This window comes from Eublepharis macularius, chromosome 13 (assembly GCF_028583425.1).
Source record: "Eublepharis macularius isolate TG4126 chromosome 13, MPM_Emac_v1.0, whole genome shotgun sequence".
Classification (NCBI taxonomy): domain Eukaryota; kingdom Metazoa; phylum Chordata; class Lepidosauria; order Squamata; family Eublepharidae; genus Eublepharis; species Eublepharis macularius.
The window spans coordinates 53,442,429-53,461,530 of NC_072802.1; the positions used below are offsets into that span (position 1 = coordinate 53,442,429).

A 19,102-nucleotide genomic window follows, 5' to 3' on the forward strand; every position below is an offset into this window, starting at 1 on the left:
CACCCTGAAAGTACTGTGGCCAGATGTTATATTTTTAAAAAATAACACCATCACTTAGAGTGGTAAAAGGAATAAAAATTAGCCCCTCTTTCAATGCATGCTTGCAAGCAATTCAAACATTCAGGGAAACTTTAGAATACAGGTGTGGGGGGGAATGCAAAAAGGTATCACGTTAGCATGAAATATTCTAGGCTTGACTTCTCTTCGACATACTGACTTGCCATATGCAGCGAGGTTCTGACACAGAGGAGTATTTAGGAGGCCTGTACCAAAACATTAGAACTGATTCTTAAAGATAATGTGGTGGCTCCATTCATTGCTACTGATTATGCATACGGAATCATAAGGGGTTAAATTACTTCAGTTTAATATAGGTAAGGACGAAAACGAAATAACTTAGCAGACAAACATATAACAAGAATCTAGTGTCCACCAAACTGTGATTGCATTGCACCAAATCCTGTGAATCCTTCAAAGGAGCAGTTGGGTAGCTAGCGACTGGGAATGGAATTACGAAACGCCTTTTGGTTTACAACGCAATGTTGCTTGGTCTTTTTATAATGTTTTGCCAACCCTTATGGTCCGGATAAACTATACACATAGTAAGGCTGCAATCCTGAACAAGCTGGCAAGGGAGTAAGCTGTGAGTAAATATGCGTAGGACTACGCTACAAGAATTGTATATTTTGCTTGGGAATTTTACGAGTATGTGTATGCAAGTGTGAGTGAGGGCAGAATGGAGGGCATCAGCCAACCTATCCCATGGGGCTTCCTTACCCCCAACTATACGGAAATCCCACAACAAAGAAGCGCCTTTTCCTGCTGCCAAGAGTCAGCTGCCTTTCCCCGGCTTTGGGTCCATTTATCAACACCTACGCACAAATTGGAGACAATGAATATTTAATGCAGGCTCCGGCTGACTAGGTGTGCTATTTTATCTGACAATCTACACACAGGCGTGCAGGCCAGGGAAGCCGACGGGCCAGAGAGCGACTGGGAATAAACACGGTAAAGTGCCGTAAACACTCTCGTGAAATGATAGAAGCCAAATCCAGGGAGTTAACCTGCTGCACCGCCGGCATGACCAGGCATCCATCTGGTGAATTTCCTTGGGCTGAGCCGTGTGTAAGTGGAGCATTATGAAGCCTCAAAATGAATCTGCACGTCTCCCTCCTCGGAGCTCCCCCCCCCCCACTGCCGCTCCTCCTTCTTTTCCTCCTTGCAGCCTCCATCTCTCTTTTCTTTGAAAACGGGGAAACAAGAACAAAAAAACACACAAACAAACTAAAACAAGGGAGACAGCACAGCCTTGGACCACCAGAGCCTAAACCCAGCAGGAATGTTACATGTAATGCGTAGTGTTCGAGGAGGTGGGAGAGGGAGGGAGTAAACAAGAACGCAAGGAGATCTTTTGTTAGTGTGATTTCTACCCCATTAGCTGCTCAAGGGCTCAATCAAGATCCTGCGTCCAGTTGCGATGGCTATCATTTAACCTTCCTGTTAGTGCCAAGAGCTTTTCCTCCCCTTTACAGAAGTGACATTGTTCACATGCACAGCCAAATTTCATCAATGTGATCACATCAAGCTCACTATCACTTGAAGTACTACCACATGAACCATTAACATGTGCAAAATGCTGGTAACACAAAACTGCCCCAGTCCTCACAATTGCCAGGTCTTAAAACAAAAAAAAAAAGCTACAGTCTGAATGATTGCAGCAGAAGAATAGCTCTGGCGGACCAGACCTTGAGCTCATGTTGTTCAGCATCCTTGTCCCAATCACTAGAAAGCCCCGTTCAATAGGAAGAGGCAACAGCCCTTTCTCTGGTATGTGGTTCTACTAGCCCTCTTCAGATCCAGGGTGAAAATAATATGCAGAAATCAGATACAAGAATGAACATGCTGGTTCCACACCCGACAATTGCTGGAATGTGAGAAAGTCATGGACAATCTCCATGCACATAGGCTTTTCCATGATCACAAGGACTCGGCCAATGTACATACATGTCATCTCCCATTCTGATAATCCCATAGAGGCAGGAGGTGGGCCAGTGTACTTGCTGTCACTCCCTTCTATGTGTGTTATTTTCACCCTGGATGTTGTCTGAAGAGGGTGGCTGCTTCTGAAATAGGGTTGCCAGCCTCCAGGTGGTGGCTGGAGATCTCCTGGAATTACAACTGATCTCCAGGTGACAGAGATCAGTTCCCCTGGAGAAAATGGCGGCTTTGGAGGGTGGACTCTATGGCAGTGCACCCAGCTGAGACCTCTCCCCTCCCCAAACCCTGCCCTCTCCAGGCTCCACCCTCAAAATCTACAGGAATTTCCCAGCGTGGACCTGGCAACCCTATTCTGAAAAAGGAGGTTCATGGCTCTTTAGGGGTCGTAGTCACCGATGGACTTTCCTTCATTAATTTCCTTCATTAATTTGTCTCTCCTCTTTTAAAGCCACCTAAGCTAGGTGGTGTGTAGTTTATAGTTTAAATAAAGAAAATTTTAACACGAATTTTAACATGAAATTTTAACATAAAGCCACCTAAGCTAGTAGCCACCCTGACCTGAATAGCCTTGGTGAGCCCTCGGAAGCTAAACTGGGTTGACCTTGGTTAGTAATTGGATGGGAGACCTCCAAAAAAGACCAAGGTTGCAATGGCAAACTACCTCTGTTAATCTCTTGCCATAAAAACCCCACCAGGGGTCACCATAAGTCCACCATGACTTGACAGCAGTCTCTACCAACAAGCTAGTAGCTACCTCTACATTTTGTGGTAATTAATTCTATGAGTTAATTCATGTGAAGAAGTACTTTCTTTTGTCTGTCAGGAAGCCATTGGGTGATCTCAAGTTCTAGTATTATGGAAAAGAGATAAAGTTATCTTTATCCGTGATGAAGATAAACCAATTTATCACGTGGTGGAGATACACACTGAATACATAAAACTGCCCTATACTGAGTCAGGTCATTGATCTCTTAAGGTCAGTGTTGGTGACTCTGACTGGCAGTAGCTTTCCAAGGTCTCAGCTAGTGGTCTTCAACATCACCTATTACCTTTTAACTGGAGATGCCGGGGACTGAACCTGGGACCTTCCATATGCAAAGCAGATGCTCTATTACTGAGACACAGCCCTCCCCTATTGAGGACAGTCTCTCAGAATTAGTTCATAAATATCCTTAAAAATGGCTGGTTTGTCCAACAAATGCACAACAATCAAGGCTGATTGAGGAACCCTTCAGTGTGGTAGCCATGTTAGTCTTTAAGGTGCCACTGTACAGTCTTATTTATTTACTTCATTTATACCCCCACTTTCCCTCCCAATGAGGACTCAAAGTAGCTTACATTGTTCTCATCTCCTCCATTTTATCTTCACAACAACCCTGTGAGGTAGGGTCAGGCTGAGAGTATGTGACTGGCCCAAGATCATCCAGCAAGCTTCCATGGCAGAGTGGAGATTCAAACCTGGGTCTCTGGGATCTCTAACCACTACACCATGGTAGAACAGCCTAACCAATGCATTGTGGCATAAGCTTTGGTGGACTACTGAAGGATGCCATCAACTCTTAAGTCAGTACGTACATGTATGTGGAAGGGGGAAGAATTAACACAGTGGGGTTAAAAAAAACAATGAAACAAAGAGATAAGCAATAGGCATGTCACATTTCTACACAAAATGCAAATCAATACAAGGGACATTCTTAACAGGTACAAACTACTCCCAACTAGAAAACATGGGTGGTGCATTAGCATGATGAGAAAGATAGCATAAAACCAAGGGGACCCAGACTACAGTGTGATTTGATTGGTACATATTCAGTATTACATTTTTCACCCTTTCTTTCAGACTACCAGGCAATGCACAATAGGATCTGTAGTAGGGTCTCCTTTCCAGCCATCAAATGGACCCAGTCTTGCTCAGCTTCAGCACAAAGGTTGCCCTATGGACCTTCCAACTATACCCTGGGTCCTTATTTTCTGTTTTCATCTGCACGTGGCCATTTGGGTGGCAATCGACATTAGGAAAATAGATATAGAGACAGAGCCACTCTTTCTCTCTATCTGCAACGTAGTCGTGCTGAGCAAATGGCAGCTTTAAATGGGAGCAAGGGAGGGGCTGTGGCTCAGGGGCTGAGCATCTGCTTGGAAAGCAGAGCGTCCCTCCCAAGTTCAATCCCCGACATCCCCCATTAAAAAGGTCAGGTAGCAGGTGATGTGGAAGATCTCAGCTGAGACTCTGGAGAGCTACTGCCAGTCTGAGTAGAAAGTACTAACCTTGTTGGACCATGGTCTGATTCAGTATAAAGCAGTTTCATGTGTGTACATGTAAGCGTGCACCGCTTTTCCTAGTTCTTTGATATATGCATGTAAGGTGGGGCAATTATTTAGTGAGAAAGCCACTCCCAATGCTTTTGGAGTCCACAGTCCTTCAGCAACAGGACTGCAATTAAGGATTATCAGGTGCCTGGTCAAGGGCAGGCAATCTCCCAGCAATCCCTGCCTCTGCTCACCAGCTGACTGACTCAATGTTGACACCCGGTGTGACACAGAAGTGACTGCATTGCACTGGGACCAGTTCCTAAAAAACTGGCCCAAAACATAGCAAAAGGGTAAGTCACCCGTGCCCTCTTACCCACGCACCCAACCTGCAACATCCACCAATTACCAGGGGCACCTGGCAATCCTAGGACTGCTATAAAGAATTCTAACTCTGCTTATGGATCTCCCTACTTTGAAAGTCTCTAGTGTAGGAATATGCATGAGAGTTGTATTAAGACACTAAATGCATCTTTTTTTCTCACTTTGCTTGGACAGCTGCAATTGATACGAACACTGCAGAGAGAAAGACGAATACATTAATTGCCACACGTGATGACCTCCTTTGACATTAAGTTTATTGCTAGAGTGTTTTCTGTGAGGGAAAACTGCAGTGTTCAGGGCAGATCTGTAGGCAAATGAGAAACATGGTTCTGTTATTGAACAGGAGGCGGGCAAAAAAACCCTATTAAGCGCAGAATGGGCAGGCCACTGTGGAGCCATCTTCCTCCACCTGGTTCCATGCTGTCCTTCAAACCAAGCAGGGAACTTGTAGTCATCTCCATACAGGTTCAAAGGTGCTACAATGGAAACCTGCTCCTTCTAATTTCTTCTCTGTGAACTTGGATGGCAAATTTTCCTTGAGCGCACCGAAGTGCAGAAACTATATGGCCTTTAGCCTCAGCATTTGACAAAGACTTTGGCGACTCCAGTCAACATCTGACAGCAGACAAGCAGCAGTGATCAGTATTGGGCAGCTGGCTTGCAAAGGAATGAAAAGAATTTTATATTCAGTCAATCAAAACCAAAGAGTTGTTATACAATTTTGATTCAGGGATTCAAACGTGGACATAACTTTCTCCATCAAGACCCAGATTTTGATGGTTGAGTATTTTCTGCATTCCAAACTTCTCTAAAGTTTCATCTCAGCTCCAAGAAAGAGATCCTAAATCTAGGATGGAGATGGTCGATGGACTATTTGTGTGACTTTATTTACGGAGACGTTATGCCCTCCAACCACTAGATATGGCTACCTAATTTGGTATCTATTAAATCTTTGTCTACTTCATCACATAAAACTAATTTCCTATTTTGCTCATATGAAAACTACTGCGTTTTTCTTTGGTTCTGTTTTACAACAGATATTTTCATTCATATTAGTATAAATGATAGATCTGAATTACTTCAAAGGGAGAGTAGTTTTTTTGGTGTGTGCACACACTTTGGAATAACTTGAAGCCTATTTTAGATCCTGCATCATCTAATAATCTAATTAGGTTTGCAAAGGTTCCTGTATACCATTTTAAGATTACTACAAACCACAGACTTGGGGCTTTTATAGTACATCCTGAAATTTCTCCCTCTTTCCTTTTGTGTTTTGTACTGAATGTCCAGTCTGGTAAAGAGATTTAGGCAATTCAAAAAGTTGCTTGCTACTTTGCAACAATTTACTTGGCCATGACGAAAAGTATTATACTACTATTGCCTTTGGATTTTTTTTGCTATGAACAACCATGGTTGGTTACTTTCCATTTCTGTACATTACAACTCTACCACAATTCATGGAAATTTAGAAGCACTTCCTAATTTAAAGTCTGAATCTTTGATGGGGTTCATTCAGTAACCAAAAGGGTCAGAAAAGAGTTTGCACTTCTCCATATCCACTTGGAATCAAAATTCACAACCGATACCATGGACAGCAAAGATAGATTCAGACGGTAGCCATGCTGCTCTGCAGATTCAAGTCCAGTAGCACCTCAGTCTCTCTACAGCAGACGCCTCAGCGCGTGTTTGTCAAGTGTAGAGAGATGTAATGTTAGCCAGGAAGTGTAGTTTAAAAAGATATCGCTGGCGGAGATTGCTCCTCAGAGGGTTTGTTAATTTTCTTTGTCTTCCTGAAGGCTCTCTTAATTTCACCTCTCCAGTCTAAAACTGTGTTGGATGACAACCAGAGGGCAGAGAGGAATGGAAATGGGTGGGAGCTGCCTTCCAGAGCCAGGCTTGGACCCAGAGAGATTATAATGGGCTGAAGTTTCCCTTCTGGCACTTCACAGCCCCTTCACAAATGACAACGAGGCAGTGTGACAGGATTACTGTGGTTTACCTCTGGTAGTGAACCTTTACAGCACTAAAAAAAGGGAGGCAGTGAGTTTTTACAGGTTTAACAATAGGAGCATTTATACAGCACTCTGTGGGGAGGTGCTGTGGCTCAGTGTGGCACACATGGTTTGTATACAGAACAGATCCAGGTTCAATCCTTGGCAGCTCTCGTTAAAAGGATCTCAGAAAGCAGCCTTTTTTTTCTGCTGGAACGCTCCGGAATAGTGTTCCAGCAGCTCTGCAAAGTAGTCATGTGTTCAGGTGGCCCTTGCCAACTTGCAAGAAATGGAGCTCAGGAGCTCTTTAACCCCCGCTCTTCAGCTGGTCAGGGGAAGTCTTTTACACCAGCTGAAGAGTGGGGGTTAAAAGAGCTCCTTTCTGCTTGGCAAGCTGTGGGGAAAGGAGCTCTTTAATCCCAGCTCTTCAGCTGGTTGGGGGAAGCCCTGAAGGGGCTTTAAACTTCAGCTGTGAGGAGGGGGATTCCCCCCTCCCTGCGGAAGCCTCCCTCCCTCCCTCCCTCCCTCTTTCTTTCTTTCTTTCTTTCTTTCTTTCTTTCTTTCTTTCTTTCTTTCTTTCTTTCTTTCTTTCTTTCTTTCTTTCTTTCTTTCTTTCTTTCTTTCTCTTTCCTTCCTTCCTTCCTTCCTTCCCTGGGACAGCCACTACAAGCCACAGCAGTATATGCAGAGGAGAGGGATCAGAGGCCTGACCCACTAAAAGTAACTTCATATGCATTTTGTATACCTCACAGGGTTGCTTTTTATCAAAAGAAAAATCCTAGGCCGCTAAGAAAGCCCACAGAATGGGTTATGCTTCCCCGTCTCTCCTTCTGCAGCGTGGCTGCTGATAGTCAGAGGGAGAAGCCAGGTAATAGACATGCCAGGTAGGCCAGTGGGCAGAGTCTTGCAGGTCAGTATTATTATCCTCCATTCGGCACTGAGGCTAATAAGGAGAAGCTTGCCTAGTGATATGGCGGAAATGAGATTCAAACTGGAGAATGTCCTGGTTTGTATCTGAGTAGCTTATTAACGATTAATTTTGCATACAGCATATTTCTCCCACAATTATACTAGAGATTAGGTGGAGGGTATATTGCAGCAAAAAATTACAAAGCCGGGTTATGTTTTCCCATTTGTGATTATCACAGTGACCCGCTGAAAGGAGATTACTATCTGGATCACCCCGGCCCAAGTCCGACACTCTAATTACTACACCACACTGGTTCTACCACTGGTGAGTACACCATTCCTTCCACGCAGAAAACTAGCTCAGCAGAGAGAAGGCTGGGATAGATCCCTTCTCTTTCTACATGAAGGGAACTTTTTTTGTGTGGAAACATGTTCAGCTATGTAAGCCCCTAACCTGCAGTGGTCCAGCCCAGATACAGGTTATAGCTGTGGCCTAGTTCTTGCTTAGGTGGGCAACCGGTAAAGTATTTGAGTTTAGAAAGAAAGGGGTCAGATTTGGGGATTCTATTGTTTTTCAGAGAACCTCTAAAGAGTGGAATCTAGGAGCCCTGAAGGAGGATTCCAATGGGTTTCCCCCTTGAGTATCTCAGCACCGCACTAGGAAGAACAATGGGGCAACCAAAGACTCCTTGACCGGAGAGAGAGGAGGAGGGGCAGAACCCCCCTCCTCCCCACTGTGTTGATAATTAGAATCCATAACACGGCCATTGACATCCCTGAAGCTGCGAAAATGATGGAGGGGGGAAGGCTTTAATATCCCCCCCCTCCAAGCCCAAGCGAGTCGCTAACACCTCTCTTTTCCAATTATGATGTTCACCTTTTGAGAAGTGGGAGGAGGCACCAATTACCCTCTTCCAGAGCACAATGCGCCCTGTCTGTGAAGAATAATTTATGTTTTGATCAACAAGAGGAGTTCTCACATTTCTAATTTGTGTTGTGGCACGGGATGGGGTTGGTCTATACATACATGTGTGCAGGGCAGGAGGGAGGGGAGAATGTTTTGATGGAGCCCAAGAATAATTATAGCTTTTCTTGAGAGATGGCAGCTACAATGTGTACAAGTGCCATTTGGATGCAGATGCTAGAATGAATAGGATAAGGGGAGGGGGTAGGGGAAGGTTACTTTGCAAAACTAGACAACATGTTGTCAGAGACTACCACAACAAAGACTATGCAGTTTTTCCTATGCATTAAAGAAAAAACACCCACAACAGCCTTCATAACTGGTATTTAGGATCCATTGATAAAGAACTGAAAAACAGTCAACAGCCTTTCTTGGGTACATAACTGGTCCTTTAAATGAATGGTTTAACATCTTCAATAGTATTTTTTTAAACATTTACCCAGATAAGAACTCAGCTTTAGCAATGTAAGTACAGGAAATGGGGCTACATTACCATTGTATTTAATAATACAATGGATGACAAAAATCACATGATGGGGATACCCAGAGACATCTATGTGTGTGCAGAAAAAAATATATGACATTGCAAACTAACCAAAAGAAAAAAGTGAAATAAGTGAAAAGTACTAAATAAATATCCCAGAGGCTTCACAGAATCAGAGTTGGAAGGGGCCATATAGACCTTCTAGTCCAACCTTTCATTGCACCCGGAAGTTATCTCAATTAACTAGTCTTTTGCAGTCTGTAGAGCTATTTATGATGAACTAATTTTGTATTCTATGGAGTTGTGAATAATTATTTATGAATTGTTGTTAAATGGTACAATTAGCACTTGCATTTTAAAAATTCCACTTTATTACTCAAAAGTAGTTCATTGGATAGTGAGTTTCTTTTGGTTTCCTGTGGGGTTTCAGCCCCCCCCCCTTCTAATTTCTGTCTTCTTGAAAACTGCCAGTGAAGGGGAGCTGATTCCACCTTTGAACTACTCTGACCATGAAAAAGTTTTTCCTAATATCCAGCCGGTACCTTTCTGCATGTAATTTAAGCCCGATGCTTCGGGTCCTACCCTCTGCTGCCAACTGGAACAGCTCCTTGCCTTCCTCCAAATGACAGCCTTTCAAATATTCAAAGAGAGCAATCGTCCCCCCTCAATCTCCTCTTCTCCAAACTAAACATTCCCAAGGCCCTCAGCCTTTTCTCGTCGGGCTCAGTCTCCAGACCCCAAAGTCAGACTGACTAGCCTGCAGTTTACCAGGTCATCCGTTTCCCCTTTCTTAAAGATTGGGATAACATTTGCTTTTGTCCAATCTTGTGGCACATCCCCAGTCCTCCAGGAGGCCTTGAAGATGATGGAAAGTGGCTATGCAAGTTCTCTAGAAAGTTCTTTGAGCATTCTTGGGTGCACACCATCCAGCTTAGAATACGGAGAGCTACCGAGAATCAGTTAAAGGAGAAGGAGAGAGGAAGAGAATACTCTAGCTTGACCAAGGGATGGTGCTGTGTGGATAAAAAGGTGGAGTTATTTATTTATTTATGCCATTTATAGTACACCTTTCTCACTGAGACTCAAGGTGGATTACATAGAGTGAGATTAGCAGTCAATATCAAGGACATTTCAATAAACAATGCCATAGGATTAAAAAAAATGCAAGTTTACAAAGATATAACATAAGCAAAATCCAATACAAAGTTGAAGAAATGCTGAAACAGAACATAAGCAATTCTAGGACTGCCATTAGACAACATAGAACTACTTAGTAGAGTCCTACTTAAAGCAACAGGTAGCGCGGAAGGCACCATAGTGGTGGAGCCTATGGAGTGAAGCATCTCTTTGAGATCATCTCCCTACAATACAACCCTCCTATCTGTGTAAAAAGCCCTCTTGAATAATTCAGTATTGCATCGCTTGCGGAAGGCCAGGAGAGTAGGGGCTTTCCTGGCTTCCTCAGGCAGGCTGTTCCACAGGACAGGGGCCACCACAGAGAATGCCTGTGTATGGGCAGCTGTTGATTTCACTCATGTGCGGGGTGGCACCTGCAGGAGACCCTGTTCAGATGAGCAAAGTTGCCATGGAGGAACATAGGGAGGGAGGTGGTCCTGTAGGTATGCAGGACTGAGGCCATGAAGAGCCTTGTATGTGACAGCCAATACCGTGAACTGAGCATGGTAACCTAAGGTAGCCAATGGAGTGACTGCAGGATGGGAGTGATATTTACTCTCATGCTCACTCCTTATAACCGTGGAGCCCCAGCGTTTTGTACCAACTGGAGTCTTCTGGTTAACTTAGACGGGAGACCTATGTATAGTGCATTATGACAGTCAAGCCTTGATGTTACCATAGTATGGATCCAGGTGGCCAGGTCTGCCATGGTGAGGTAGGAAGCCATCAAAGAGCAGGCTAAACTCTAAACATACTGATGACTCTAACCAAAGATCTGGTTTAATCACTTTTAGACCATTTCCTTCATCCTTCACCACCACCACCACCATACTTCCTCCTCCGAGGAGCTCAAAGACGCAAACATGGTTCCTCTCCCTAGCATTTTAATCAAGAAAATGGAAAAATAAAAACAAATACCAGCAGGGGACATATTATGTGTTCAGAAGGCCTTAGGTTCAATCTCTGGCATCTTTAGTTAAAGGAACCTGGTACTAGGTGCTGGGAAAGACCTTTCTCTGCTCCAGTCCTGGAGAGTCGCCACCAACCAGAACTCACAACACTGAGTCAGATGAACCGAGGCTTTGTACCAAGTGGGAACATATGAAGCTGCCTTAACCTTGGGGGAAAAGGTATATAAAAGAGTCTAGAGGGTTCAATTTGTGCCAAGGAAATGGAGAGGGGGGGAAAGGAGGTAAAAGGCCTTGCTCCAAAGAATATGCATCCTCCAGTTGCATTTCAGTGCAATCCTAAACAAAGTTTAGGATTTCAGTTCAGTCTAAGCCCATTAAAGTAAATTTGTTTAGGAGTGTGCAGTTTGTCTTTTAAAGTCCGGAGATCCTATCCAGTGTCTCCTGCAGATTGTACAGTTGGGCATGGTCTTGTTGAAACCAAGGCAACTTTACCTGCATCAAAAACACACCCAGGGACACAGTATTATAGACACTCTTTTTCAAAGTTTCCCTTTTCCAGATCAGCATCTTCCAAAACAACCACAAAATAACAGAATGGCTGCAGAACAATTTTCAGCCAGCTCCGGAGGATTTAACAGGCAATCCAATAGTACAGATGGCAAATGAGCCATCGGAGCAGATTTGTTCAGCAATTCCAACACCGCCCCCCCCCCCAAGCTCCTGCCACTCAGACACATTTACACTCACAACTGACATGCACACAAGTAAAAAAACAAAAACAAAAATTCCCACGACATCGAGCGATCCCTCTAGAAATCTCTTTTATTAAAAAATTTGATTATTTGTGAAAGCATTTTTCTCTACCTCGACACAGACCAACAAGCTGCTAATTCCCCCACTATTCCAAGTAAGCAAGCAACAAAATGAAGCAAGAACAGTTACATGGACCTGGGATTTGGGGTGGTGGTGAAGCCAATAATTTCAAGGAAAAGGTGAATTTTGAGGAACAGTTTGGCTCGAGGTGGCATTACTACAGGAGTGCTACATGGCAATCAATGTATAATGGGCAGTGAGAGAAACTGGGAGAGTTGTTTGGGCACTTGAGAATGGTAGAATTGAAGCAAAGGCAGAGATGAGAAATAAGGGCAGACTTTGGATTGCTTTTAATGAGAAGGATAAAAGGATTTATGCTGGATGTGAACATGCATGAGGACTCAGCAAGAAGTGGCATCATGAGTCTGAGCAACAAGATAAATTAATGATTTTCGAAGCACTGTTTTGGACAGAGGCAGAGGAACCCCAAGTGCAATGAGGAAAAGCTGGAGAGAAGATTACAGGTGAAAGAGTATGGGAACATTAACCTGAGTTTTTAGCAGGGGGGACGGAGGCAGGGAAGAAGGGGCATATCGCAGGGAGGAACAGCATGACAGACTGAATATGGATATGAATATTTGTGCTTGCTAAATACGTTACTGATGAATGGATGAGGCTTCAGTTGGGTAACAGGGTAAAACGAAGAGTCATTACACTTACAGTAGGGAACACAGGTTTGTTAGCTGTGCAGATTAAAATGTTACAAAACCGCCCCTGTATGCTTCCCCCTCCCAACACAACATCTCACTCAAGTTCCTTGGCTGAGAATACCGCCATCATTATCACCCAGACATCACCGCTGACCCCTTTTATAATTTGTGAGCAGGACAGCAGGGGCAGCATCCGACTCCTGCCATTTTAGGCTCCGTTCCCTCTATCTCATGCTGCCAGAAGTCCACCTTAGATGACCCTAGGCAATTTCTTCCTTTTGACCCTCCTCCTTTCTAAAACAATCTGTCTCAATTGAACCTAAGAGAATCTCTTTTTTTTGGAAAACTTAGCAGACGGACTATGCTTCTTTTTAGGGTCTGAATAATTTCTGCATAAGTATGTGGAGAAGGATGCCCACTCCTGCCCTCTTCAAGAGATTAAACTACTAATTTTAGGACTGACCCAATCCTGCCAAGTGCAGCTCGACAAACTCTCAAGAGCAGCTCCAAAGTATCTGCTCCGTAAACAACTTCCCACCGGGCATCCCAGCTTTTTTTCAATGGAATGTTAACATCTGTATTTGTACAGGATGAACACGCCTGCATATCTGGTAGATAGCAGGCCCTGGTGAACAGCAGGGTACTGGACCAATCCTGCCCATCTCTGGTTTTCTGACCTCCACCCCTTTAAGAAATCAAGCAACGTGATGCCTGAGTAGCAAACAGCAAATACCTACATTCAGTTCTTGTTTCAGTACAGCCTTCATGCTGCCCCCACCATCTGCAAGGTAAGGATAACACCAGCCTTCCTTATTGGGCTGCTGTCATGATTACTGATATTGTATGTGGACCAGGTGAGACTCTGAATTTTTTTTAATTATAGCTTTTCTTCTGTTCTTTGATTTTCATGCCTTGCTGAGTCCAACCGCTATTACGTCAATACTGAGTTTTAGCATCACTGCCGTGGGAACGATTGTTTTAAAGGCAATCCAAAATGAGCGTCAGCAATAACCCTTCTCCTCCACGAAGCTAACTGGGTGACCTTGGGCTAATCACACACTTTCAGCTCAACCTACCTCACAGAGTTGTTGTGAAGATAAAACAAGGGCAGGGGAAACTTTGTATGCTGCCCTGGGCAACTTTGCAATAAAAATGTAATAGGTACTTTAAATCTTTCTGTTTAACTGTCAAACATTTTGGAGATTCCCTTGACAAAGATCAATGAAAGTGATCATATATCTATATCTATTTTTTAAAAATCCTACCTTTACAGAAAGCTCAAGGTGACGCACACTTTTATACACAACACTCAAATATGCATCATTAAAATATTAATAAAATGCCATCAGAACATATCTATACCTATAAAGGCAAGCTAGGTTCCAGATGACTCTTTTCCCAGAGCGCAAGTGTGGCGACATGCCCCTAGCAGGAAAAGAGGTGAGGCCTCGGCAACAGGGTTTGCTGAGAAAGCAGTTGCGCCTCCCCCTTCCTCCCCCCACACTTGCCTGGCTCTACTCCTGCGTACTGCCACCTGATTTGCCTCCCTGGCAGTGCTCCCCACCTCTGCAGCCACCCATTTGGCCCCAATGGGACCAAATCAGGCGGCTGCCCAGTGCAGCAGTGCACCTGGGAGCTTGCCGCCCCCTCCTGGCAGCACTCTCCGCCTCTGCAGCCACTCCAATTGGCCTCAATAGGACCAAACTGGGCAGCTGCCAGGCTCAGCAGTGCACCTGGGAGCTTGCCGCCCCCTCCTAGCAGCACTCCCTGCCTCTGCAGCCACCTTATTTGATCCCAATGGGGCCAAATGGGGTGGTTGCCTGCCTCAGGAGTGCACCAAGTCAATTCCCCTCCCTGCAGCTCTCCACACCTCTGTAGCCGCCTGATTTGGCCCCAATGGAACCAAATTGGGCAGCTGCTTGGCACAGGAGCATGCTACGGTGCTTGCTGCCCCCCCCCCCACACATCAGCAGCGCTTCCCACCTCTGCAGCTGCCTGATTTGGCCCCAATGTGGTCCAATCAGGTGGCTGCTACAAGCTGGAATGTACCAGGGCGCATATCCCCTGTCCCCCCACAGTGCTCCCAGCCTCTGTGGCTGCCAGATTCAGGTCAAATTGGGCGGCTGCCAGGTGCAGGGTCACTCCAGAGTCCTTGTGGCCCCTGGCAGCGCTCCCAGGCTCCAGAGCTGCCTGATGCAGGTCATGGAGGTGGCGGAGAGGCCCAGCACGGTGGTGTCACCCTCCCAAGGCCCCGCAGCAGAGGCCTGCCATATCACTTTTCTAGAGCTCGTTGTATTTTTTCCCACAATGGGGGAAAACACAATATAGTAACCACGAGCCAGTGGCAAAGAAGGAGATGACAACAACAAAAAATTGTACAGACTAACTAGTCCAACCAAACTTCAGCAAAAGGCCCTTTCAAATAGAACTAAATACAGTAAATGATGGTGCCCTCTCCACTTCCTTCCAACATGTCAGTCCATAACGTCACAGAGCCACAACAAAAATGCTCGAGCCCATGCTGGGGAGGAACGTCCTCTTTGGATGGAAAGGATAACAAGCAAAGATAGCTTTTACTGGCAGATGGCACACAAGTTTGAACACAGCGAGATGGTCCTTCAAATGTGAGCCTCAGTTGGGGACAGGCTGTAAATGATAAGAAATGGCATCTTGAACTGAACCCAGAAGCCAACAGGGATCTAAAGAAGTTGTTTTAGAACCAGTGTAGTCACATGTTGAATTAACTGAAGCTTCTGAGTTGTATACCACACATTACAGTAATCCAGCCTAGAAGTTACGGAAGCATGGATTAGCATGGCTTCATCAGCCAAGTCCAAAGAGATAACTTCTACACTAAACTGAGCTGACAGACGGTTGCAGAGGAACTCTGTGCCTTACTGGTTTTGCTTTGTGTGTTTCTTATGATTATCATGTATACTACTTTGTGAAGCTGGCAGTTTATAAATACTGTTTATACATTTTCCCCCTCAAACAAGCCAGAACAATTGCAAAAATTGCAACGTACACATGTGTATAATGTGCGACTCCTTGTCAAGTAAGTATACACTTGGCAGCAAAAACAGAGTTTACTCCCACGTAACGTGAGAAACAGCCATACACAGAACTTCTCCAAACCGGCCGGCATCAATTTAATGTCTATGTGTGATCAGAAGGTTTAGAAAAGTTTTTGATTGCTGTTTTAAAAAGAGAAAAGCATGTGGCAGCAATTCTGAGAAACGGCAGTGTTATCCTATTTTGCCCTAAAACCCACCTCTTATTTCAAACAAAAAGATGGGATCAGAAGTCTAAGGCAAGTTCAGACTCCACGACTGGTCGAGAGTTCCTAGGCTATGACAAGATATTCCTCGCAATCTTGCAGCACACTCACTTGGTAGCGGGATGATGGGTTCTATCTCAGCAAAATGCAACCATTGCCTTGCAATCATTTCTCTTTCTCTCTCTAACCACCCCAAAATAGCATTTCCCCCAAACTATCCCTGACCATCTCTGCCCTGTACTGATTTGCCGATTAGGGAGGAATAATGATCCCTTTTCATCCTATCCCTTTCCTCTGAATGAAGGGGCTCTGCCAAATAGTTTTGCCCCCAGGGCCAAGCTGTGGCCAGTTCCACCTCTTGTAGGACAGCACTAATGAAACACACAGCAAACTGTTTTTCCCCCCTTCCTTCATTCCCCCACCCCCTTCCGATGACTCCAGTACGGCTAATCCCATTACAAGAAAATAACGTGGATAATTCAAGCTAATGAAATCATTACAAGAATGCGGACAGCCAGAGGTGGACATTGAGAGCTAATTTAACACTCTTTGCTGGTGTTATCCTCAGCACAGGAAATATCTGTGGGGAAGGATAGAAAGAGAACCCTCCTCTCTTGTTAGACTCAAATCCAGTTAGCGAGTTCAGGAAATCGTCTGCCACATCTCTTTTCCTATTACTATTATAGCCATCATCAATAACGTCTCCTTGGTAACCTCAGAAAATTAATGAATGAACATGCAGGGAAAAGGGCAGGGACAAAATGCACCTTCCGACATGCTGCAGTGAGTCTATTTCTGCCTGGAGGGGGAAAAGAAGAGGAGGAAGAAGAGGAAAGGGATGTCACAGGAGGACTTTCTGAGTGACACAGTCAGACCTAGTTCATCCTTAGTACCCAGAAGTCCACATCCACTCCAAAAAGGGGCTTAAAAGAATCTCTGCAAAAGGAAACAAATTTTGATTCCTGCTAGAGTTCATTCAGGTAAAAGAATTGCTGAGCAGAGATACATGTATAATGTAGATCTAGAGGAGTTAGCCGTGTTAGTCTGTAGTAGCAAAATAGCAAAGAGTCCAGTAGTGCCTTAAAGATTATCCAACTTTATTGTAGCATAAGCTTTTGAGAGCCACAGCTCTCTTCATCAGATGCATGTATAATGTATGGATATACTTTTTGCCTGGAAAGATTCAAAAAGAAGTCACCTCTGCTAGAGATAGCATACAGGACTAACCAGAGCCAGCAACTGGGTCTGACCGGAGAGGTCTACAGTACAAGCTCCAAAAGAAAGAACGCAGACATTCTGGAAGAACTACTGTGAAAAAGAGCAGCAAGGAATTTTACTGGTTTCAAACATCTTTTATGAGTTTATACACATTTGTTATGCTGGTGCCTTGAACTGGACTATGCTAAGAGCATGGAAAGGTCCCCCACCCCCATCCCTTGAGATATTAGGACTACCAGATGATGCAGAAAACATACTGGGTGATGTAGCCTTGGACAAGCTGTATAAAGGGCTTCTTTCTGTAAAGAATCTGACAGTACTGAACTGCTAGTGTGCTAAAGATCGGTTTTTGCAAAGTTTGCTGGAGATGGAAGGGCAGAGGTGTACCCTGCAGCTTTCTGATGTAGAATTATGATGCATTGTCCATCTCTACCACCATCATCTACTCTCCAGAAGAACCATGAGCATTTCTGATGACACATGTAATGTGAAAACTAGGGGAGAGAAGGGAGAGAGGAAAAAATAGGAGTGGCATTGTGGGACAGAATAATGGTTCCTCTAGCTCAGCAATTTATCACTACCTGCCTTGGAATGGTTCACAAAGATATAGCTATGTGGTTTGCATGGAGGTGACAGTTTCATACAAACATACATACAGGAGGTTGCCTTTTGGGCTATCTTTTGGCATCCACTCTCCAGATATTTACGTACAAACCTCTTCAAAGGCCATTTGAAGTTGGTGGCCATCAGTACACCTGGTAACATCAAATCCATCAGTTAAATATGTCCTGGATCATACAGCCTACATACAGAGCTGTTGTAGCCTAGTGGTTAAGTGGCTGGGTTGCGAATCAGCACTCTGCTAGTTCGACTCTCACTACAGACATGAACACTGTAGGTGGACTTGGGTAAGCCACTCCTCTCAATCCCACCCGTCCAGCTGTACTGTAGGGACAATGATAATAACACTGACTTCGTTCACCACTCTTGAGTGTGGCCCTAACCAGTCCTGAAGGGTGGCATATAAGCACACTGTTGTTATTTTAAAAATTATTTTGTGGGGGGAAATCTCCCCACCTTCACTGTTCATGATTTTATGAATCTTTAAGCCATCCTTGCGTTCAAATAACTCCCCCCTTACAATGTCCCAATTTCATCATGATTTATCAGAACTCCTACTCATTCCTTAATTCTTTTCGCAGTACCTTCTCCAACTCTACGCAAAAAATGCTTCCTTCTCTTATTCTGCTTGTAAGAGGAGCACAAACCACAGCACCTCCTTCGAAGAAAACACAGCCACCTGAGTTCCTACTGTGAAAATAATGTGTGTGTGTGTATTCATTGTGAACACTGAATGAGTAAAATCCCCACACCAGAACCCACTGTTTCCCCCACCTGTTCTGACCCACTTTTCATTCATCTCACAAAATACCCCTGAATTGGTGAGAGGTCACAAGACAGCCAGGATCAGGCAGCATCTGAGTAAAGCAGCCGTGAGATCTCATAATTAGAACGGTCATTAGCAACACACACAGCAGAGGGTCTTGCAAATGAAGTGTAGATTTGGGTCTCTTTTCAACTCACCAAGAATATGAACAATCAGTGGGATTAGTTAATGGGACCAGTTTCCAGTCGTGGCAGGAATGACATTGCGTCAGCGAGTTTTAAGAAGTGTTGCTGGAAATGCAGGTAACATCACAGAGTGACTGGACTGGCAGTTCCTCCCTTTCCAGATCGTCATTTACAACTATTCCCTAATCCTCTTCACGAGCTACAGAGGATCTGATCATTTATCTTGCCTGTACTTTGTTCACAATAATGCTGAGCCCATTGGGTTTCCCCTCTCCCTTATTATTTCACAGCATTATCCAGAACCCTTATCTGGACCTCCTGATTTTGGATGTAAGGTTAATGGTGACTAGAGACAGGGCCTTCTCTGTTGTAGCCCATGCTACACAATGGGTGGGTTACATACGCACAGAATCAGCTCACCACCAACTAATTGCAAGCAGCCTGC

The 19,102-nt window shown here is 44.5% G+C and overlaps 1 protein-coding gene across 1 annotated transcript in view; it reads right to left on the minus strand.

The window, feature by feature from the left end:
- RBM19 (RNA binding motif protein 19) overlaps window positions 1–19,102 on the minus strand; it is a 125,613-nt gene that overhangs the window by 37,950 nt on the left and 68,561 nt on the right. The window lies entirely within an intron of this gene.